This window comes from Euwallacea fornicatus, chromosome 11, assembly GCF_040115645.1.
Source record: "Euwallacea fornicatus isolate EFF26 chromosome 11, ASM4011564v1, whole genome shotgun sequence".
Taxonomy (NCBI): domain Eukaryota; kingdom Metazoa; phylum Arthropoda; class Insecta; order Coleoptera; family Curculionidae; genus Euwallacea; species Euwallacea fornicatus.
The window spans coordinates 2048667-2065125 of NC_089551.1; positions in this window are offsets into that span (position 1 = coordinate 2048667).

Here is a 16459-nt window from a genome sequence, read left to right on the forward strand (position 1 = left end):
AACAGGAATTTCACGTTGCTAAAGGATTATAGCTGCCGAATGTACCGTATTGTTCGGTCAGATGATTTCGAGAGATTAGTTTTTTAAGTGCTGTCCTGGCAGCTCTAAGAAACGTCCGTTAGTTTTTCGGTTTTTGATGAGGCCTTGAAATGTTGTGCGGTACTCCTTAGACCGGTCGAGATCGCCACCATAAATTCGATTAAAAGATTCTTTAATAAATTCCATCTAGGGTCGAAATTATGTGCATTAATCTCCTCTAATTGTACAATAACTTAAGAGGATCGTGTAGCTCCTAGACGTTGATGTCTCCATTGCAGTTTTATTCCAGCCCGAGTTACGAGCCAATTATCCGCTAGGAACAATTATTATCTCAAGGGAAAAGGTGCTCCGCGGACTGCCCGGGACGATGAACCTCTGGTCAGTAATACATATCGACCGTTCCATAATCAAAAATCATTTATGTACATCAGCTCTCGCGACATGGATGGGACCAGAACAGACACCTCAATTGTTTAAACCGCGTGAGTTCCATTCAAAGTCACAGAACAAGTACCTGGTACGCAAGTACCGAGCCTTCACCAAAAACGATAACCTGTTGTCTCGCACGCAACACTTTGTCTAGATCCATGATTAATAATATTTTCATGCTGCTATGCGGGGTAGTACCATACGAAGCATAGATCTAAGATGTTCCAATAATTCAGGTCAGCCTAGTCGAATTACTCCCACAAAAACAACATTATTGCCGAGAAATTCTTCTGACACGGTTCCTCGATGGCACAAGAGGTATGTTTAGCAGATGGCTATTGTCCAAATGTGTAAAAATGGCTCAAGAGGAGGATCCATTGTGTTCGGGTTCGAAACAAAGGTGGAAAGCTTTACAAGGTTAATGACACCGTTTGATATGTTTTGTGGCCTAATAGATCAGACTCTATACAGGATGTCGCTCTCAAGATCTTACATATCTGGAACTCACAGCTCAGTTGAATTTGCTCGAGATCACCAACAACCGTGGAAATTACTCGTCCGACTGAGGACTACTGTGAACGAAGCCATTTTTACGTCATTAAACGTTCGAAATCTCCTTGAAATTATGCTTCGGTGATGAACTTTCCGGCATGATTCCCACGCTGCAGTTTTCTTGCAATATACGACAAGCGCCTTCGCCCCGTCGTCAGGAACGGATTTCTCGGAAACGATTCCGACAGCCTTTCCAGAACGAGGGACTTTGATTCCCTGGATGCTCCCCCTGTATGAGTGGATTGATAAACCTGAATGCGGGAGGTGCGCCAGTGCACGGGACCCTCCTTAGGACATCAATTCATGACGCAGGTTCGATCTCGCGTTTCTCATCGGCCAGTTTTCGGATTTGCGCTGATTTATATATGTTACAGGCTGACGAACAAAGCGAAAAATCTGTCCAAAGTGAAATGGACACAAACACAACAATGTTGTAAGTGTGTCGAGGAAGGAAGTATCGGTCGAGCGAGCAAAGCAAGCTGCTCGAATAGGAAGTGAGGTACTCCTAGACAAGTGCTGCACCTTGCAAAGGTCTCGCACTTTGCGTACGGTAATTACCCACTTCTTCGCGACATGTTTAATGCATGATGTTTCGGACGCGTGCCCGCACACTTAATTGTCCTCAAGCGCGATCAAACTTGAAGTACTACCTCGCCGGTGGGCCGAATTCCCACTCGGTCCGGTCAAAATTAACCAATAATGCCGCTTTATTTACGACCAGCCGGTTTATGCTCTTTTAAATTAAGCTCACTCAAATATGAGTCCATAAAACATAACTGTATCGCGATTCTTTTCTCTAGGGCTGAGCTTTGATAACCAGGATGCAGTTATACGGCAATTATTCAAAAGTCACGACAAGGCTACTTTTCATCCGCCGAATGGTCAATACTAGGGAAATGCACGTACCGACCAAACGACACACGAAATTTTAGTGAAGAATAATGAGAAGATGTCGGAAAGTCGTGGGAACCGAGCGTCATCAAAATCGCGGTCGAAGTGCATTTTTCAGACTTATAGGTGTGTTTAGATAAATTGCAATTACAATCAAGTGTTGGCACATGAAGAATGGGGTCTAATAATGGTTTAATTTACTCACGATGAAGGCAAAAACATGCTATTTTATGGACATTCCGATTACACAAAGACCATTTACAGTTCGATTGAGATTTTAAGCGTTTAAGTTTTTAAATTATTATTTCACAAGTTTTCGGTATTGCGTAGCAGTACCAAAGAGGCGGTTCTAGATGAATACAATGAAGGACAATTATAGAGTTCCATGTTCAAAACTTCTAGACTTCGCACACCTGTTTTCAATCCCGGAACTGTTTTCCATTCGTAAGTGCTGAAATACAAACAATGCAATTAGGCGCACTTTACACCTGTTTCCGCGATGGACTGGACTAACACTCAGTGACCATACACTACACGAAGTTGCACGCAATTCGAGTCGAAAATCCGAAATCTGTGCTGAATTTTGAGGCTTCGAATTGTCCCGATGGTCCCTTAGGCCTGACTGAAAATACTGATTTTTGGGATTTTACTCAGGTGTTACATAAAAGATGTCCCGTTAGTATTTTCGGAAAATGCCCCGCACTCCCCGCAAAATTGCTTTTTTGTCCATTTTTCTGGGAATTGTCTCCCTATAATTTGTCTGCTCGCTATGTCCGCTGTTGGATGTTCCATTTCCACACGCAGCTAAGCCCTCGAGGGCTGCGGCCCTCTATCGCTCTAATCGCTTCGACCGGCTTCAAGCTTGCTTCAGACGTTCCTGAAAGTTTTACTTGTGTGCGACATGAACCGAAAAACGGAATAATGAAAGAAAAAGGGGCAAAATATGTTGGAACGTCTGAAAAAGTCAATCGATTTGGGTGGAACGCAGCACCCCTGGGGCGCATAAGTACGCGTGAAAATGAAATATTCCCCAACGGACATGGGGACCAGATAAATTGCATGGAAACAAATCTTAAAAGAAAAAAATAATTTGCAGTAAACGCGCCGATCATACGCATCGTGCGGGTCTCTAAATTGCCCCTCCCCCATAAACAAACAAAAAATTAATTCAAAAGCAGGCCAAAATTGGAAAAAAAATTCTTTTGACGTTTGTTTATCTTTTAAACATTGCTGCTTACGTCATAGGTAGGGCGAAAAGGGCCGATTAAAAAAAAATTAAGCATGGATCAAATCATACCTCAAATTAAAAGTATTTCGAGCCTGTGTACATTTAGTGGTGCAATGCGATTTAATATCGATTGATTCCTTTTTGAGGAAAAGATCTATAAATGGGAAAAAATAAATTAAATTGATGCTATAAAAATTCAGTTTCATAGTACATAAACAATAAAGAAATCTTATTTGTTGCTGGGAACTTAATTCAATTTAGCGTTCGAAAAGAGCGCCATTGTGTTTGTTTTTGAGTAGTTGTTAGTAGAAGCTTTTATAGATTTAGCGAACATGAAAAAAATTGGTCATCGATACGTGATTCAATCCTCTCATTTGAAAGGTCTTAGTCTGAGAAAAAATGTCCTCACTCTGGAGGAATTTGGTCCTTCGTTAACAACTGAAAAATATTGAGTGAAAGAGTTCAAACATGCTCGTACCAGCTGCCAAGATGAATTCCGCAGTGATCGACCCAATGATACTCCAGATCTGACCTCTCCAGAAATTGTGGGGGAAAATTCACAAAACTGTACTGAAAGATAGGCATATCAAAAAGTAGCGTGGATCGCATTTTCATCGAATAATTGAACATGAGCAACCTGTGCGCAAAATGGATGCCACGATTGCTCACAATTGAGCAAAAACAGTGCAGTGGGGATGTTCCAAAGGAGTGCTTGTCAAAGTTTCGCAGCAATAAAACCGAGTTTTTGCGCTGTTTCATAACCATGGATGAAACATAGGTCCATTATTTAACACCTGAAACGAAAGAGCAGTCGAGACAATCGACTGAAAATGGAGAATTTTCTCCAAAGAATGCGAAGACCAAATGTAGGAAAGATGATGGCCGCATGTGTGTTAATTTTCGCTGACTTTCTCCCTAAAGGAAAAACAATAAGCGGCGAATATTATACAAGTTTATTGCGGTGTTTGAGGAGAGAAATTAGGAAGAACTGACCGCATTTTCCGAAAATGAAAATCTTGTTTCATTATGACAACGCGTCAATTCAGACTTCCGTCATCGCGATGGCTAAAATCAATCAACTTGGTTTAAAACGCTTTCCTCAGCCACCCTGCTTGCTAGATTTGACCCCGCCAGATTATTTTTTAGACTACTCTAATATTTTCCATTTTTTTTTTCTTTTAGTGCTAAGTCGGGCATTTCTGGGACTGTCCTCGTAGCTCCTGCCGTTTAATAAAAGTGACCCAAAACTGATTTGTATTGCATTTTTACGACATTTATTTCCTTGCATTTATAGTTCTTTTTTTTTCAAAAACTATTCGATCGATTTTAAATTGGGTTACACCATTAAATGCAGCTTTGAAGTACCTTCAATTCGAGGTATCGCATGACTCATCTTTCAGTTGAAAACAATCGACCTTTTTGCACTAACTTGACGTAAGCAACATTTAAAAAAGTATACAAATGGCAATAGACGGCTTTTTTCGTCCTGCTTACTGGTTCTTTTGGCTTTTTCAAATCAATAATTTGCTATGAAGTTGAGAGGAGGGTAAATTCAGAGGCACACGGTATTTTTCCATTGAAACGCATTGAAATCTTGTTCTCCAGGGTGAAAGTGTCCCGGCACCAACATGTGCCGGACGCCACGTATCCAGGACCGGTTTAAGTGTGGCATCAAAGTACCCGGGGCACAATCACGTAATAAATTCCCCATCGGACTTTAACGGCGTTCGAAAATTTTAAAAGCTGCGTGGGGCTGAACCGTTTCCATCGCCAAAACGGGCATTATCCCATTACCGTAAGGTAATACATAAACATTACCGCTTAAATATAGTAATGGTTCCGATGGCTTGCTTGTTTTACAATATTCGCGTGACTTAATGGCAAGAATTACACCCATGGGTGGGTGCTTATTGTTCCTATTTCATTCCGGACCTTTCGGGAATTACCTCTGCGATGTGCGTAATCTGGTTAGGATCAGCTAATTAAAAAGTTGAACCCGGGGCATAAAGCTCGGGTACCTGGTGCCTCCACCCACTTGTCAAATAGAATTTTTTCTCGATTCCCGGTAAAAGCTGAACAAAGGGGCCGGCAAGTGTTTAACAAGTGAATGGTGTTCATTGATCACAAAAGAGCTCTTACCAGGTTCACATGTTTTAAATACAGACCCATCACAATGGGCTACCTTGTGTGTAACCCGAAGCCACGGGCACAATGCATTTTTTCCTCGGTCGAAGATCTTCGTTTACATCTGGGCCGTTTTTATCCTCCCGGTTGATCTGATTTTCAGTTAGGTGGTGCTGCAGCTACTGCTTCAAGGTAATGAAGCTACACCTCGTTTGTAACCCATAAATTAACCCACCTGCTGCAGCCACAAAGGAAGAAGACGTTTTATATCACGCGGATTTCCAAGTACGACACCTCATCGTCCTCGAGCTCCTATCAGCCACCCATGCTCTCGGGTACTTAAAACAAGATAAGCGTGGATAAAATATGTGGTTGTACCACCCACAGGGGGCGACACCTGCGGAGAAGTACTTCAGCAATTTTTGGTCAACGACGGGGGAAAACGCGACCACCTGAGAAGAGAGTTTTGAAACAATGGTTACAAATAAGGGCATTTGTGCGATGTGTTTGTTGCCAATGCAACGAGACAGGTGTTGCCAATTAAAGTGAACCAGAAAGTGGTAAAGGTTGGTTTAGACAAAGGCTTGTGTGGATTTTTAATCACCCGTGCATGAGAAAGGCTTTGTTGCTGCCTTGGTTCGTTTGTGTAAGCCAATAGTGACCTTTTAGGGTTCCATTATGGAATCGCATTAGATTAAAACACTTTTAAACAGCCGTCTCTCGACACAGATTCGAGCAGCTACCATTCAGTCCCATTTCTATCATCGGTCACATCTATCTTCTAATCCACTCCTAGCTCTACATGATTTTTTTGCTGCAGCTACAGATCTACAGACTTTTCCACTGTTTCTTGTCAAGGCACGTACTGTGCATCACACATAGAGTGGTGTGCAGAATAGCAACAGGGCAACGAGCGCTTTTGCAGGGAGGTGATCACAATCAACCCCCAGTCATCATTAATTTTGGTAATGCAGGCCTTGAATGAGTACAATTGCAGACACCTTACGTTGAAACCTTTCTGGGATTCCCCCATTTTTACGAATCTCATACCTATAGGCCTGCGCAAAAAATAGCAGTGTTGACCGTCGTTGGCGTTAAAGTACTACGTAGTTTAATGCTATGGTTAATTAAACGTTTTAAAGTTTTCATTCAAGGTAAATGTGTATCTTCATGCAGGATAATGATCCTAAAGACGCGAACAGAAGGGCAAGGGCTTGGTTTGCCGACAATAAGGTGGAGGTTTCGATGTGGCCTGCTCAATCTCCGGATCTCAACCCTATTGAGCATGTATGGACAGATGTTAAAAAAGGAGTTTCTGCAGCAAACCCCACCAGTAATGAGCTGGCTGTTATTGCCCAAAACGGGTAGGACCCAAATTACTAATATTAGTTTACTTAAACAAGTTTTTTAAAAATTTTAATACTTTCTTTTTTATTCGTTGTAACTTTTAAGAAATACTGCTATTTTTTTAACATTTATTTTTCACAGAATAATGTAACTTTTTTAAATTTTAATGAGGGATTTTTTCCATCAGTTGTTTTGCTTTTCCTTGCACAATTAGTGATTTTTCTGTATCTTAAAAAAACACTAAACTATCGAAATTTGTTCAAAACTAAAGGATTTTCTTTAAAAGTACCCGCGCACTGCTGTTATTTTACATGCGCATGTCCATAGATTTTTTGGTATACCGGCAAGCTTCGCATAATATTTTCTACAGGGTGTCCACAAAAATAGAGCCATCATGGACACCAAAAAATGATCAAAACTTAGAAATTGTAAATGGACCCTACATCATTTTGATGTAAAGTATGTCGAAAAAGAACCTTAATTCGCACTTGATTACTTATAACAGGGTTGCATAGTTTTTGAAAAATTTTGTTTTATAAGTTGATGTAGGGAAAGTACATCCCCAATTCTCAGCTATAATGCGACGACTAAATTAGTTTTACGTAACCAATTTCTTTTATCTACATGTGTATAATTTAAGTCATATAACACCAGTATATTTTGGTATTCATCGTTTTCCCAGAACGTCTAATGGCAGTTCGCGGTGGGTCGCCCTGTATGCTTGTTTGCCTGGATTTCGCTTAGAAGATCAAGCAGAAGAAACATTCAAGGTCGCAGTGGGAAAACTTTCTCTGGCGAACCAAATGCATTTGCCAATCAATTGAAATTCTTTTATGGATAATTAATAGAATTAAATAGACGAAGCGAGAAATGCGCTTTTAAAAGAAGACGAGACTGATGTTCTACCCAGATATTGCCAGGAAAAGCATCTTCTTTGACCGCGAATATCTAAAAAAACTCGTAGATAAATTGCTTTCAAAAATAGCTGGGATCAATCGCCTGGATGAGCTTTATAAGGCTGCACGATTCGGGCATCTTTTTCGGAAATTTTTTCAAAAATTTCCAACAGGGGACACAAGATAAAAACAAGAAAAATCGTCTCAAAACCAGGAAATGAATTTTCATACAAAATCTTCCCATCGCACACTATCATCTTGAGAACAGTACCATCTAAGGTCTGCTTCGATCAATTAACTTCCCAGAACCACCTGTATGACGGGTACTATCGAGGAGTTAATTGACTTTGTCCCTGATGCGGTTTACGGACAAGCGAAACATGTAATATTAATTTCGTAAAGCAAAACGTCATTATTCTTCCCTATTTGTCCTGTTCCCATAGAAAATCAAAATGCGGATTTCTTTTTATACGTATGTCGCAAACCGAAAAAAAAATTAATGCCTTTAAAGCTGTATTCGTATTATATTGAATACTGGTGGTGTGCGTTTAATATACATGAGGTAATCGACAGTGGCTTCCCTCAGGGGCAAACTTCGAAGCCAATATCGTCGATTTATTAATGCATTTGCCCATAGCAAAAGCGCATAAGTTTATCACCCAGCATCCGCCTATGGTTCTTCACGCTGTACCATTAGAAGCGATTATATTCCCAAGCACACCTGTTACTTCCTTTTTCAGCACCCGCTTCTACTTATTAGTCACTGATTGGCTTTTTGCCTCGTAACATTTCTTGCAACACAACTGCAATAATTGAGACCTAACCATTGCAATAAATTATCATAAATTCGTTATTGCACCAAAAACACAAACAAACTTTCACACTATCGCCCTTGAATCAAATGGCATGCGCGTGCCAGGTGTCACCTGCACGTGTCCGACATGCTCGGTTGACCCCAAGACCCATAACCTCTTCTCTGTGTGTGTAACGGCATTTTATGGTCTGCTAGAGAGTTTGGAAGCAACAGTTGCGACACAATAGACATTTGCGATTACAACAAACCTTCCAAGGGCCATATGACACGTCTTGAAGTTGGTATTGTTCTGGTGATGTGAGTTTCATGCACCTGTTTGGCTAGAGGGTGGGCATCGGCACGTGAAATCATGGATTGCAGGGGCTTGTTCTTCAGAAATGAACCCTCAATGGACGTATGGTAATCGTGCAGTAGCGAACGCTTTTGAATTATTAAAATCCCTTTTGGAAATAGCCATGTATATGGCAAAAATAGCCCAATTTCGTTAGAAAGTTCTTCAATGACGCATAAATTTTGGTGCACAATGTTCTCCGTTACTAAGTGGTTGTTAATGACCGCAGACGCTTGGAAGCTCGATTTGATCACTCCCCCCCTCCCCTCTCTGCAATTACCCTACAAAATTTACGAATTCGTCATGCGATTCATCTTGGCATGGGCATTCGTAACAGTCAACTTCTGTTTTGTACGGCATATCGAAGTTAACCGTGATAAAGGTGTTAGCATGCTCTAAAACGTTTCCTTTAATAAGAGCAATTTTGCAGCTATGACGGTTTTGTCAATAGCTATCAAGGCCAATTGCTGCACCATGAAGTTGATAATTTGCACAAGAAGGAAGATTGTTTTGCTCCTAAAAACTGTGTTTGAAGACCATTTCGAAAGCACTGGAGGTGGGCAAAAGATCACGAGAACGTTGAGAATGCACAAGAGATGCGTGCGCAATTCCAACTTAATCATTTTTTGTGTAAACCTATACTGTTGCATTTTTATCAATTGTTCAAGGAGGTATGGTCAAGAAGACATTAATATAGTATTCATATACATTGAACTATAAGTTTCGTAGCGTACCACAGATTCCAGAAATCGCACCCCAATGGCACAGAAAAGCCCGAGTAACTAATAGCCATGTGGATTCCCTTTGACGCTCAAAAGTCCTTCGATCTGGCCCTTAGAAGTTCAAATGTTCGTTTGCGCAAATGCCAGTGCGGGAAATTGTTCCAGCATGACATTATTCAACACCTTGATGGTTTATGTTGTGGTGAATCTGAGGATATTGCAGCACAAGTTCAGGAATTTCGACAATTATTTCATGGAAATTGAATAGGGAGTCGTTACAATTAACATGGCCCCAGGGGAGACTCGGAGGAATTTAAAGCAGTTGATCAGGATGCATGAGAATTTCATCAGGTTTTGTGCGGATAAGATTGATTTTACGTGAGGAAACGCGCTGCATGTTTGTCAGAGATCTGAATGGTCGTGTCAAATACGGAACATTCATTGAATATTCACTTACCTCCTTAGTGCTGGCTTGTCTGCTCGTGTAGCTAATAAACGTAAGCTTCATAAGTAACGTCAAAAATCCCTCAAATTTGCTCTTCTACGGGACTACAGACTGGCCATCGTTGCTCCATACTTCAAGGCGTTGAGCTTCCAATCATTCCGCCTGCCTTACAACCCAGAAGAGATCAGTTATCTGCTGAAACAACATTAAAGATCAAATTCTCTACAAGAAGCTTGTCTACTTGGAGCAGCCAAATCGGGAAAAAATCTAAGAAAGCGATTGGTACCTTCACGGAGCAGAATGCAGCTGAAAAGAGAAATGGTTGGTCTGAATGAGCTGATCATGATGAGCTCTCGAAGGCAGTTGTGTCTGAATATCGGGCTCTTTGGTCCCAATTCCCTTGGGGCAGCCATCACGGTAAAAGATTCTGCACTGTAAAATGAAACAGTCAATTTTGCTTGTTTTAGAGATTGAAGCTGGGGTACTTTTACACAACTCTAATATCGGGAAACCACGTTTAAATTCCTATCTAAACTACAATCAAAATTTGCATAATCAGTCAGTTAGCACGATGTTAATTAGAGATTATTGAAACAAACGATTGCTTGAGAACTTATTGCCTTTGATTGCCGATCGAGCCCCAGTGGCGCGGCCCCGGTTTTAAGCGTTTTCTTCAAGGAACGCTCCTGGTCGCGATTAAAAACTGGATGAATTTATCGATCTCATTAGCCCGAGTATCAATGATAAATAAGTCTGCCATGCGATACCATCTACAGCTTATCTGCACGAGGAAATGTCCGAAGAAGCAGTAGCCGAATCAAATTAGAGCTATTATGCGTTTTAAAATACGCACAATCCGTCTTTGTCTTTACCGAGACTTGTCCCAGTTTCGATGGATGGAAATCCCATCAGAGCCACATGTTCATGGGCCTATCAACATCACAAACAAGAAAAAATTACAGAGTATAAACTCGGTTTTAATTAGCCTAGAATGACTGGGCATAAGGGTCGTTCTGGTGGGTGACCATCCCCGACATGTGTGCTAACTTCTGGCACATGCCACCCCGCCAGATGACACATTATAGTAGATTTTTATCGAATTATCAATAGTACCATCTCGATTGAGATGTGCACCCGCATGGGCCGTTGTTGGCCTCTGCTGAAAGGGTTTCGAGGGGGAGGGGGTACTTTGAGTGGATTTTATGTGGAAGCCAATAAGGCACGTTTATGCTTCAATTATGCTCAATGATACGGGCAGGTACAATATTAGAGGGTCATCATTGTAGTTTCGATTTAATCCGGGTTTACCGAAGGTCATAGAAAAATTCCATCGAAGTGCTTGGGCGAATAATTCTTCCTTTAAATACGTCATCAAACGCAGCAGTAAAGTTGTACCTGCGCGGACCACCGAGTCGCCGAACTGTTAATAACTCAGAATCCTAATTCCCCCTTAACTGCGATTAATAAATTTTCCTAACCCGCATAAGAAACTGAAGGAACATCACTATCACCATATCTCGTCCATGGTCTGGCTAACAGGTGGGTCGCCAATTAAGAAAGACACCTCAGGTAGCCGCGACAGGTAAAAACAAAGCCCGAAACAATAAGGCACCTTCTGGACTCGAAGTACAACAGTTGGGTCAGTAGATTGCATCCCAGATGACGTGCGGGATGGTACGGCACGTGACGTACTGCCATAAATTAGGGCGGCCCAATTACAAGCGGACCTAATTAAATGATACGTCTCTCGTTTGTTGTTGTCTGTTTTGGTCGGTAAACTGGGGAGAAATTCCAAAATTACCAGGTAAAAACTACATCGCCTGATAGAGCTAATGTATCGAACCGGATCGCGGGTGTTGGCCCACTGTGTCGGGGCGCACTCTTAAAATAAATGAATTCGTTTCAGTTTTGAGAATTAATTGGCCGGGGGTGGGTGTAGGGGTGAAGACAACATGCTGTAAACGGGTTCAGTGGTCACTGTTAATTGAATTTTACGAGCCCTTATCTCAGGGAGGTTTAGGGGCAAAAGGGATAGACGGAAAGCGGTATCGCACTGGAGGGAGAAAGAACGTGTCATTTAAACGGGCTCAATTTCATATTAGATGCTCTAAGAGTTCATTGACAAAATCCTCAGATAGAGGCAGAAAAACATTTTTTCGAGAATACCTCTTGGGACGTTCGAAAGTGAATTCCCATCGGAGCTCGAAAACTTCCTGCAAACTCCCAGACGCCCCGATCAGGTTCAGGATTTTAATTAATCGGAGATCTAAAAGAAGGAGGTTTCGATACAAATACAAATTTCTAGAGGACACAAAGAAATTTATCGCTGTTCCAAATAAGGAGAAACTTTTTTCCGCTGCTTATAGATTTAAACTACTCGATAAGTTTCTCATATTTTGGGGAGAAAGTTTTCCTTTAATATTATTTAAATTGCTCCATGAATCTGCCCATAAATGAAATCTTCTTGTGCTTGCAACAAGGACACTAACGAGTTGTTGTGTTGGTGGGTAGAAAATTAACCTGGCCTATTCCTACGCCTCGGTCATGTCCGGGAGCAAATAGGCTGTGAAGACATCGCAAGAACAGTTAACACTCTGTATAGGGTTTAATATTTAATCTTTAATTATCCGCGAACCTGGTTGAGTGGAGCTAATCGTATTAATGGCAAAAAGGAAATCTATGTCACCGAGTAGATGATATTAAATGTCAATAGTCGATCCGTTGTGTGGTCCTGCTGCCTTAAACAAGTCAAAGACGTACTAACAAGAATTTAGTACTTCCGAATCACCTTGCGCCACGCGCCTTCGAAACAGGTTGTTCCCTGAAGATGCGGGTCCAGGTGAACCCACATCACTTACCCAACGTGAATTTCAACGTCCCAACAGGTGGAAAAATGCGTCGACTTTCGTAAAAATCGCGGTACTATCGGCGAAGCCCACCCATGACTGGGTACGCCATATATGTAAGTCCAGTGTCATATGAATGCTATTCAATGAATCTTTGAGAAGTTTTTCAATGCCAACAACATTGTCATTTTAACCAGCTAATGACTCACTTGTCCCGACGGTACTACCGTGGGACTACCGTCAATAGAAGGCATGTCTTCATTACGGTTTGGTCGCGCACTTTGTCTTGTCGCCGGGTCTGCAATGGCTAATGCGGCATTCCAAGGATTTTAACAGTTTGTCCTGAACATGGAAGCGAATCATGTCAAGTGTGCGAATTCACTTTTGTTTAACTGATAGGAGAGACATTCTCGTTTCTATCGATTAGCAAAACTTACCATACCGCCGCTACATGCTCATTTCGAATAATGAAACTGAAGAACTTGACGCAGAGGTGAATGTACATTTCAAAAACCCCCCAAAGCAACAGTTTCAAAGAAAAAAATTTAATTTGACTATCGAAATTCGTAATTGCCACCACTGCACCAAGTCGACAGCGTTCTTCACAGAAAATGGCTCCTAAAATAAAATAAAATTGTTGTGATCAAACTTGTTGCTTAATTTTTCCAACGTTAAAGAAATGAATACAGAGCTGAAGGTGCCACTCAAAAACATTCTAAACGATCGTTTTTAACATAGAAATCAATTTTCACTGTTAAATCGTAGAATTGCCACCACTGTATTATTGCATCTTTGAAGGTTTGCAAAAATATATGCAAATGCCCTTGGATTGTATAGCTATCCTTGTTTATCTTGTGCAGCGCAACAAAGATAAAAGACAGTTTAGTACTCGTGTTGCACTGGGTCACACAGAACTTATGTGCATCATAGGTACACTCGCCCAGTGCTAATATACAGGGTGGCCCATTTAACACGGTCCACTTGAAATATCTTGAATTGAATTTTTTCTTCAGAGAACCGCGACACACGTCAAGGGGGACATTTTCAGATCATGATTTCGTAGGTGTAGAGCCGTCCCCTTAAACGGGGTGACAACCCCTTCAAGAATCTTAACCGGCACGGGGGATCAAGTGGCACATCAAATCAAAGGTATTTCAATTCTCTTAAATATTGAGAAAAAAACCGTTTTGAAACTTACTAATAATAAACTTACCAATACTACATAAAATTATGTTTATCATCGATTTCTTAAGATAACGTGATGGGTTTTGTTAGCATTGAACGGGCAGTTTTGTTCCGCGGGAACTTTACCGTGAAATTTGTCGATTCATCCGACAATTCAAAGTGTCATGGTTCACACCACTGCAGAGAAGATTAAAATTGTCACCATCTGTTTCAAAAACAATGGAATAGCCCGAAAAACTGCAGGAATTTTTAATGGAAGGCATCCTGGTAAGATTCTAAGTCATCCCTACGTGGCGGACTTAACATCTAAATTCATGGAGGCTGGATCCGTTGCTAACCAAAAACGTGAAAGACGACACATCTTCGCCAGCGAGGCTGCACAGATTGCAATTTTGGGACATATTGAACTGTATCATGTATATCACTAAAAGTTTATTTCAAGCAACGGAGAATTAGAAGCAACATCAGGTATTCCACGTAGTGGTATTCAGAGGATTTTGTTAAAGCAAAATTTCCATCCGTTCAAGATGCATCTCATTCATGAGCTCAATGAAGATGATCCAGATCGGCGTTCACAGTATTCAGAAAAATTGAATGTATGAGCTGGGATTTTGGGAAATCGCATTGTTAGACCTTTTTTTCTACCTGATAACCTGGCGGGTTAATCTTACCTCAATCTGCTTCAGGACTTCATCTATCCTCACTTTGTGGATATCCTTGATCAGATCCCAGAAAACGATGGATTTTTTCAACAAAATGGTGCTCCACCACACCATACAGTTCCTATACGTAACTTTTGGATCAACATTTTCCCGAACACTGAATTGGTTGAAGAGGTTTCATTGAATGGCCCCCGAGATCGCCTGATTTAACACCGTTGGACTTCTTCTTATGGGGTCACTTAAAAGCCGTTGTCAAAAAAACGAAATCTATCTCTTGAGAGGACCTTCGACACCGAATAGTGATAGTATGTGGTGAAAAAACTCCCGAAATGCTGCCAAATGTTTGGGAAGGGGTTGCACAAAGACTTTATCGCTGTATGGAAGTAAATGGGTCGCAATTTGAACACATAATTACATAAAATATTATTAAAAAATCAATTTTTTTCGATTTATTTCGCCGACGATGTAAAACGGTCTTTTTGTAATATTTAAAGGTGAAGCAAAAAAAAATTCAATGTACTTGTAAAGAGAATTGGAACACCTTTGATTTGATGTGCCACTTGACCGCCCGAGCCATTTGAGATTCTTGAAGGGTTTCCCATCTCATTTAGGAGGGGTGACTCTACACCTACCGATTTGTGGTCTAAAAATGTCCCCTTCAAAAGCAAAATCGACGTGTCTGTGGGCTTTCCGATGAAAAAAATTCCATTCAAGATATTTCAGGTGGACTGTTTTAAATGGGCCACCCTGTATGGGCATAAAGAATTAGATGCGTGGCAGTTCTTTAAGTTGCACGATTAGGGCAGGATGGGGCAAAGCCGACCTAGTAAGCATTTTTAACCATGAGACTTTAAAATAGGGCTCTATCAAATTTTGGTTACATAAATTTGAAGTTTACATATGTATATAAGTTTACATCCATAGATGAGCGTATGATCAAGTATAGGCGTTGGCAGTTTTGTTGATTTGAAAAAATTGAGTTATTACGAGTGTCAAAACCGGTGGGGTAAAGTCAATCGGTGTTTTTTTCCGCTGATTTAATGAACGTAGACATGACTTTAATTGAATTGTCTGCCGATGGTAAATAGACAAATAAATATTTTCACACCAAATGGAGAACAGTTATTGAAAAAATGTTGTCTCTCATTCCCTGGCTTATGTTCGTCGTGTAACAATGCACTTGTCAAAAAAAAAGTGTAAAAATAGCCTGCAATAAATGCAAACGATATGATAATTCAGTGGAATTACTTCAATCGGAATCCTTCAATTTTCATTCTTCATTAACATATCTGTTTGGCACATTTTTCGAAGATGTTGATTGTCTCACTGATGCTCGGCATAGATCGATTACCCCATCATGTGATGGTGGTGATCACACATTAAGCCTGCCAAAGGAATGAAGTGCCCAAATGGAAATGCAAAGATGATATTGGGCTGCCATGGATGTCGTGACCTCATTTCCGCAATTGTAGAAACTTCAGGCGTCTCCGCGATAAGCTCAACTCATGAACTTTTGTCTCCAGACTATGAACTGCTAGACACCAGCAGGGGCAAGTAACTTGCAACACGCACAGCGTGACGTATCTACTTCGTACGCGCCCATGCCTGATGAAACCAACAAGTAGAAACGCGTGTTGCCTAGCTACCCACCATATTGTATTCATATCTCCTCTTCTTTACTCCTTCTATGGACATACTACTAACTTCCTACATTTACCATCTCTTTTAACATTTCTGGATGTTTATCGATTTCCATGTAAATATACAAATTAGGAAGGAGCATACACCATCATTGGCATGCAATACTTCTTGACCTTACACAACCCCTTATTTAGCATTAGCAACTCAGGACAAATACAAGGTCCTGACTATGCACACACACCTACATGCAAAACGAATAAAACCCCCAAATAAGCAAGCAATTTCGTAATTACATGTCATCTTTCGA